This window comes from Marmota marmota, unplaced genomic scaffold (genome assembly GCF_001458135.2).
Source record: "Marmota marmota marmota unplaced genomic scaffold, marMar, whole genome shotgun sequence".
In the NCBI taxonomy this organism is placed as follows: Eukaryota; Metazoa; Chordata; class Mammalia; order Rodentia; family Sciuridae; genus Marmota; species Marmota marmota.
In genome coordinates, this window is record NW_026000103.1 from 237,355 (window position 1) to 245,794 (window position 8,440).

Sequence of the window (8,440 nt, forward strand, 5' to 3'; positions counted from 1 at the left end):
GTTTAGGCACCATTGTGTTCAAATCTACAGGGACTAGTTCCTTACATCCCTGCAGATGTATCTATTATCTATTTAAATATTTATTTGTTTATCTATTTATAAAATTAATTTATTTTTTACATAAAATTATCTATAACTTTACACTGTGATTAATAAAACACTTTCTTGATATTTAATCAATTTATTTTGGTTTTTTATTTAAATTTTACTGTAGATACTTCTTGAATTTTAAATTCTTTACATTCCTGCATGTGGGTGAGGGGTTACATAAATATTTCTTTTCATCCTTTTTCATTTTTATCTCAATGGAATTGGACTTAATTTTTAAATGTTCATTTCAATGTTGAGTTCATTTCATCCATATCATTATTTTTTTTAATTTTCCAATCAAGTTAACCATGGTTGCTTTTGGATAAGTTGAGATTAATATAAAATAAATGCAAATCTGGATATGATGAAAGAAAAGAATGAAAATGAAAAAAAAGAAGAAGAAGTATACAATGGTACTTCTCTAACTTGTCCTTCTACCAACTCCAGTGCTTAGGAATTCTGATTTCTCTCTCACTGATTTTGCCAATCCTATCTATTTTCCCAATTCTGTGATGACTTCAATACACACAACAGCTTACTGATATTCTTCTTCAATTAATTAATCTATTTTTAAATGATACGTGAAAAACCATAAAAATTGTTCATGTTAATGGAATACTGTGTTATTTTTGATACATGTATACACTGTGTATACATGTTTAAATGTTTAAACATGTTTAATGTTTAAATCAGGTTAAACAGATCTCCTTGAACATTTATCATGTCTCTGTTGTGAACACCCTCGAGATCCCTCCCTCCAGCTTTTTCAAATGCACAGGAGGTTAGTGCCATGTACAATCACCATGTCCTGCAATTGCCCACCAGCTTCTTGCTCCTTTCCATTTGTACTGTGGCCTCCATTGATCAGCCTTTCCCATCTTTCCTCACTTTTCACTTTCTCTGATCTCTGGTAACCACCATTCACTCTCAATTTCTATAAGATCAACTTTCTCTATTTCACATTTGAGTGAGATCCTATGGCACTTGTCTTCCTGTGCTTGGTTTATTTCACTTAATTGACATAATGATCTCCAGTTCTATCCAAGATGCAAATCACAGGCTTAAATTCTTTATTTCATCAGGATTTTATTATATTTATAAAATGTCTAAAACATTTATATTTTATTTATAAATAAAAAAGGAGAACTTATATTTTTTTGGTGCAGATTCCTTAGGAATCATTTTAGAAACTCTAATTGAATCTTATGTACATTATTTTAAGATCAAATAGATTCATTATCCTAAATCTCATTACCACTACTATACAACAATTTTAGGAAATATAGGTTTTAATTCTATTATTCAAAAAATTGCTCATTTTCTATCAGAGATAGATGTGCCAAGAATTCTTCTTTTCTATTTCTTATTTTTTTCTACATTAAGATTTCATCTGTATGTATGGTGATGATTTTATAAAACCTTAAACTATTAGGGATTAAGAATAAATTAATCTGCAATAACTATAATAGTCTGGGACCCTTCCTCCATAAAATGGAAAATGAAACTGGATTAAAAAAAATCTCATCTCCAATGTCTAAAGTAAAAAGCAAGTTTGAGTAAACACTAGACCAAAAAAATAAGAAAGATAATATCATAGCATTTCTCACTAAAAGACAGCAAACAAGAATGTGTTATATTAGTATTAAAATGCATCAAATTTCAAAATATGAAACATTACTTATGACATGCAGTACAAGATTCTGCACTAAGTCTAAATTTTACTTGTATCTAAATTTGATTCTGGGCAATTCATTAAACCTCTCTGTGACTCAGTTTTCACAAATGTAAAATAGGGTGCAAATATTTCTATAGTTGTGCATATCAAACTGAAACATTTATCAGAGTTTCTTCCATTAGTGAGAGCTTAATGTGAGGACAACTGTCTTATATTATATAAAAATATATAAAAATAATGACCTTTTTAATTCTTTTTGTGTTTCTATTAGTAAAATGACAACAATTTAAAAAATAGAAATGGAAGTTGTCCTGGAGAAGACTTGCATTAGATAAATTTGACATTGAAAATAACTAATGAATATTCAAACTGGAATTGAAGGTTTGTAAGTATCTCTTATAGAGATTAATGTTTTACATTCAAGTGCCTGTGCATTTATGAATAACATCTATGAATAACATATCATTACATAGTACATAATATTCAACTGTAGGTATCATATTATCCATAATATACACATATAACATAAATGTGCATACAAATATTTTATTTGTGGATTATGATGCCTGCAACATTCCCCCTCTGCCTACTTCCCTGGATCCTTTCCTTTCACTCCCATATCACAACAGTTTCTTCCCTCCCTGGTGCAGAAATCCCCAGTGTGCTCTCCTCTTCACTCTTTATTAACCCGCCCTGCTCCTTCATTCATCTGCTTCTTGTTCCATTATGGTTTCTGGCTCTAAATTTTCCTTGGAAGCGAATGCAGCCACCACTGAAAGCAAATATTGAGTGAAAGTTCTAGGTTTGCCAAAAACTTCGAGAGATTCCCCCACACACATACCCTACTCCTGGCAAATATTTTTGGAGGACTCCATTTGGAAAGATGTTAGGAAGTTTAAAGAAGTCTTGGGCTGGGGATGTGGCTCAAGCGGTAGCGCGCTCGCCTAGCATGCGTGTGGCCTGGGTTCGATCCTCAGCACCATATACAAACAAAGATGTTGTGTCCGCCGAAAACTAAAAATAAAAAATAAATATTAAAAAATTCTCTCTCAGGGCTGGGGATGTGGCTCAAGCGGTAGCGCCCTTGCCTGGCATGCGTGCGGCCCGGGTTTGATTCTCAGCACCACATACAAAGATATTGTGTCTGCCGAAAACTAAAAAAATAAATAAATAAATAAATATTTTAAAAAATTTCTTTAAAAAAAAAATTCTCTCTCTCTTTAAAAAAAAGAAGAAGAAGTCTGAGTAATGTTGTTACTAAAGAGGATAATCAGGAATTGTCTGTGGAATGTTCAGCTAGCAGCAAGGGGTTTGGAGTAAGAAAAGGATCACCCGACATTTACTCAGGCCACAGTCTGAACCTTTATAGTTCTTCTTTCCAGATGAGAGGAGTGAGAGATTGGGAAACTCCAAGTTGTATTTTTACGTGTTTTTGTCCTTGCCTTTAAGGTTTCTTCATCCACCATTTGTGGGAGACTCTGTTTAGGAGAAAGCAAGAAAATCTTACAATTTATGGATTCACCTTGTGGACTTCTCTCTGTGTGTCTGTTTCTCTCTCTCTCTCTCTTTCTCATTGCTGAACACCTTTTGAATATTATGATCCTTTCCATTCTTTGGTTATTTCCCTATATTCTTTATATCTTTGGTGTAATTTTACTTTTTCTTCTTTGTTGTTTTATGTTTCATGCACAAAGATTGCTCATTTTGGCTCTGTACTCTCACCTTACCCTGAAAAACCTCTATAACCCCCTCCTGATCATATCCAGAAGTTAATTTATTATGTATTGGAAAGTGTTGGAAAACTGAGGTGAAGGAGTCATGAAGCTGGCAGCAAGGGGTTCTATCTCAGCCTGCTCCTCCTGGTCCCTAAAGATCAGGCCTGGAGAAGCAAGACACAGGGAGACCCCTTGGTGCTGCCCTGGCTCCTTTGGAGCAGCAACAGATCATGGGGCAAAAGCAACTAGAGAAAACAGGGCTTTGTGAGTGTAGGGAGGAGGAGGTAGCTGCACCTCAACCTCCCTGCATATCTTCCTGGGCACAGAAACACAGTAAATAGAGATCTGCTCCTTATGAGCTGCCAAAGACTCCAGGAACACCTCTATGCCACTGTTAGGAGCCTCCAAGGAGAAGACTGCATAGAGAACAAGGCTTTCATTTCCTCCGAAATCAAGGGACTATTGATTCATGATTTTTTTTTAAAAAAAAGAATGAATCTAGAAAAATAAATATGGTCAACCATTCTTCACACTATGACTGATTTTAGAGTTGAAACCTGATTCTCCTTGGTCAATAGTCTTTCAAGTTTTCTGTATAGAGAGCCATTATACTATTACATTGAGGTCATATAAAAGGTCTATTCTCAACTGATAATTCAACCACAAGATTTTAAGAGAAAGGGGAGAGGAGATTCTCTCCTGCATACTCTCCTAGACAACACAAGGTCTGGGCAGGGCTGGAGTGGAGTGTCATCTTTGGGAATGAGAACAGGAAGCTCAGCAGGTTGCCCTACAGAGACTCCCTCATGGAATCACTGAGGAACTGAAGGTGATGAGTCAGTTTCCACACGTCTGGGCTATTGTTAAACAGAAAACTGTTTATCAGACAAGCCATTACCTCAACTCTCCCTGAGGTACTGACCTTGGGTTATTGGTGTATTTGGAATAGTTTGTCCTTCCAGACTAATGATGGTCTTCAAGGAGCTGTCTACTGTCTACGTGACCTAACACAAATAGTGCTATTGAGAAGTGTGAGTTAATACTTTCAAAGTTTTTAGAACAGTGGTTGGTCTATAGTCAACCTGCAATGAATTTTGGTGGTATCATTTTAAATATAATTATTAGTGGTTTAGTAGTTTCAAAAACAAGACTTTAGGGTTATGTAGTTCCCTGCTTTCAACTCTAGGTTTTTCAAGGCAGTCTTTTCATTATCTGAGTAGATTATGACCTAATTGGAATATGCAGGCAAGGTCAATATCCACTGTCCTGCCAGACAGGGTGAGCATGGTGCCTGGTGCCAGGCTGCTGATGGTTGGTGTGACTCCTCTCTCTTCTCCTCAGGGCTGATCACATTTGGATTAAATGAAAGAACAGTTAGTGGCTGACCTTGCAAAGCTGCAGCAATCCATTGACCCACAACATCCCGGTCTTTGAGCCTCTGTCAGAAGCATGAAGCATGAAGCATGCCTTGGGCACCTGAGCATTGGCCCTCAGTCTTCCCCTCTACCATGGCCCTGAGGTTCAACTCTGCTGCATTGCATGTGGCCAAGTTACACTCTGCCACTAGTCAAGGGAAAGTCACTTTCTTCTTTCACTTTCATGAAATTAAGACTTCCATTTTTCCCTTTTACCCACAAACTGTCTAATTTTGCCTTTTAGGAAAGTTGAAATGAGAAACAAAAAAAAATTCTGAAGTTGTGAAAATTGTAGAGAAAAACAGTACAGGCTTTTTGCCTTTCTTTTACTTTCCATTATTTGTCTGACTTCATTATCAGAACCTGTTGCAGGAACAAAAAGACAAAGTTTGCCTGGTAAACCACTATTTAAAAGAATGTACCAAAAATGAAACTGAAAAAAATTACAAAGGACAGGAAAGAAGACTTTTTCTCCATGACATAATAGTCTGAGTCTCACCACCCTGTACTGTCAAAGTGAGACAGAGACTAAGGAACAATGATCCCCAGTTGAACCACGCTGACTGTGTGACCAACTGAAGGCCATATGTTTCTGTAAGATTAGCTTCACATGAAGGATAGTGTCATTCATGAGTGCCCTGTGCCCAGCTGAGAAAATTTGAGAAGGACAGGAATCCTATTTAGTGGAAGAATTGGACAATAAAACTGATTAGAAACATAAATATAACTTGGCTATTGAAGGTAAAATAATTCTTATTAGATACATCTTCTAACTGTGTTGAGAGGACAAACCTTTGCTATCAGCATCTGAGAGCTATTAACTCTTTTGATACCTGGGGAACTGTATCAAGGAAAGAAGATGGTCACTACTGAGAGCTAGGGTCCTTCTGATAAGAACTTTAGGGACAGGGACAAGGATTTTGAGAGAATATTATTTTGCCATCAAAGAAACAAGTCCCTGTTCAGTAAAGAAATCCTTGTGTCATCCAGTTGTGGTTCTTGTTGGACTCAGTCTGATGAGTGTGGACTGAAGACACTTTGTCATCTGAAAGCAGAGGGTGTTACAGTTGTGATAACCACCTTGAGATCCAGGTGGTGCTGGCGAAATAGCATTGTATTACAGTTAGTGTGTCTGTACTCATAAGCAGCTGAAAAAGACCTGGATTCCTCCCAGGATTATTGGCAGATGGAGACACACTACAGACCTCAGTAAGAAACTGTCAGACAGAAGAGACAATGTCTACATTAACTCTGATCGTGTGGCTCAGTGAAGCATAACCACACAGAACTGCAGGAATATGTTCTAAAAAGAGGAGAACAGAAAGAAGCTCATTCTCCAGTAATCAGCAGCTTTTGTTGTGAATGAATCAAAGAGCAATCCCATTCAGATAGAGCTTTACCGCCAGAGATGATCTGGTAAAACATGAACAAATACGAGATTCATAGGTCTGAGGAAGAAGACTCTCTATGAGTAGTGGAGGGAAATATGAATGTTAGGATAAGGGCTAAAAACTCATTTATAAAACAGAGAAGAGTAATATTTACAGATGAATAAAGTATGTGTGCATGAGAGAGAGAGAGAGAGAGAGAGAGAGAGAGAGGATTGGAATTACAGTCCTGTATAACAACTGGAGGTCACTAGTTTTTTATAACATTGGGTTCTACTAAAGGACAATGTCATCAGTGAATCCCCTGTGCCCAGGTCAGAAATTTTGGAGATAACAAAATAAAGGTATTACACAGAAAAATTGGAAAATAAGACTGTAATTAGCAAAATAAAATTGTTTTGCGTACTGAAGTAAAAATGACTGTTAATAGCCCTCTAGCTACACAGACAGAACAAATCTTTGCTATCAGCCTCTGGTTGTACATACACTTCTATCTTTAGGTCAAAGACACTTCCCATTTGACTTCTAAGTATCCATTTGGGTTGGCACATCTGAAATTTACAAGGAAACCCACTTTCTATTGTAAACGCAATAGATTAGGTTGATGTCATCTTGTTGGGCCATCTTCAGAATCATACACAAATGAAAAAAAAGGGGGAGTGGGGAGGAGCAAAAATGTAGACAAGTATTTAGAAAAAGAAATTTGTGCTCCCTGTTTAAAAGGCATGCACATACAGAGTGTCTTCATAGAACCCAGGGTCTAAGCTTAACCCAGACTCCAGATCAGCCAGGATAGCAGCATCCTCATTTCCACATGGCCCTCCTGCTCCCTCTTTTTATGGCCCTGGTGGTAAGCAGCTATGGCCCTATTGGATATTGGACTGTGACCTGCCTCAGAACTCTGTCCCACTTAGCAGGAACACCTTTGTGTTTTTGGAACAAGTGAGAAGAATCTTCCCTTCCTTGTGCCTGAAGGACAGAAGGGACTTCCAGTTTCCCTTGGAGATGTGCAGGCAGCCCATTCCAGAAGGTCCAGGCTGTCTCTGTCCTCCAGCATATCTTCAACTTCTTGCACACAGAGTGCTCCTCTGCTGCCTGGAACACCACCCACCTGGGCAAACTCTGCACTGGACACCATGAGCAAGACCTGGAGACTTGCTTCATGCAGACCATGGCAGAGGAAGAATCTGTTCTGGCAAATAAGCCACCAACCCTGGCCTTGGTGAAGTACCAAGGGAATCTGTCTCTATCTGGATGAGAAGAAGTACAGTGATTGTGCCTAGGAGATTGTCATAGAGAAAATCACAACAGCCTTCTTTTTACTGGCAAAGCTACAAAAAATTTTGAGAAATCAGATGGAGACATTGGGTCTTTAAATGATTCTCCTGGACTAAGCGGCCACATCACACCTGGATGTGTGCCTTGGGTCATTGCCAATGACTGTTACTTCCACTTTAATCATATTTCATGGTGACTAAATTATTTGTCAGTATATTAAGCCCATATATGTTTAAAGGTTTCACCCCAGAGACATCACTACCTGAGAGATATTGCTCTCATGTTATTGATTTGCTTACTTATTCACTCATTATATAATTTATTCTTGCATCTTATTATACTTACAATATATGCATTTTCCATCTATTTTCTGAAAAGCATGTACACCTTTTTTAATTGACTATTGTATTTCCTTATTTACTAAATTCTCGTGAAAGAGAAATTCTTGAAGTTGTTTCTCTAAACCAAAGTCCAAACTATTTTTTAAGCCAAATTGAAGAATGGATGGTAATATTTACTTATTTATGCCATTCATATCTGATGTATTATATGTACTATGAGTGGCAGACATAAAATTACTATTAAAAAACAGGCAAATAAATCAAAGTTCCTGATGTGTTGAAGCTCTCAGTCTTACAGGGAAGGAAACATAAAAGCTGTATTTTCTTGATTTACATAAAATAATACAAAGTAAAGTAAAGTAAGGAAAACAGTTTCTTTCAACAGGAGGGTTTAAGTGAAATTCTACAGAGGAAAACCTAGTAGATGCCCTTTCTATGGAGCTTGGGAGACAGGAGAGTGCAGAAACCTGCAGGTAGATAGTCATAAGTGTCCAGAGGATAACCAATACCAGGGGAGAAGATAGGAATTTAGTATTTC

General features: G+C 37.2%; 1 pseudogene; it reads left to right on the top strand.

Moving 5' to 3' along the window:
• Window positions 1-7,097: 7,097 nt before the first annotated feature.
• On the top strand, window positions 7,098-7,659 carry LOC107156466 (annotated as a pseudogene).
• The last annotated feature ends 781 nt before the right edge of the window (window positions 7,660-8,440 follow it).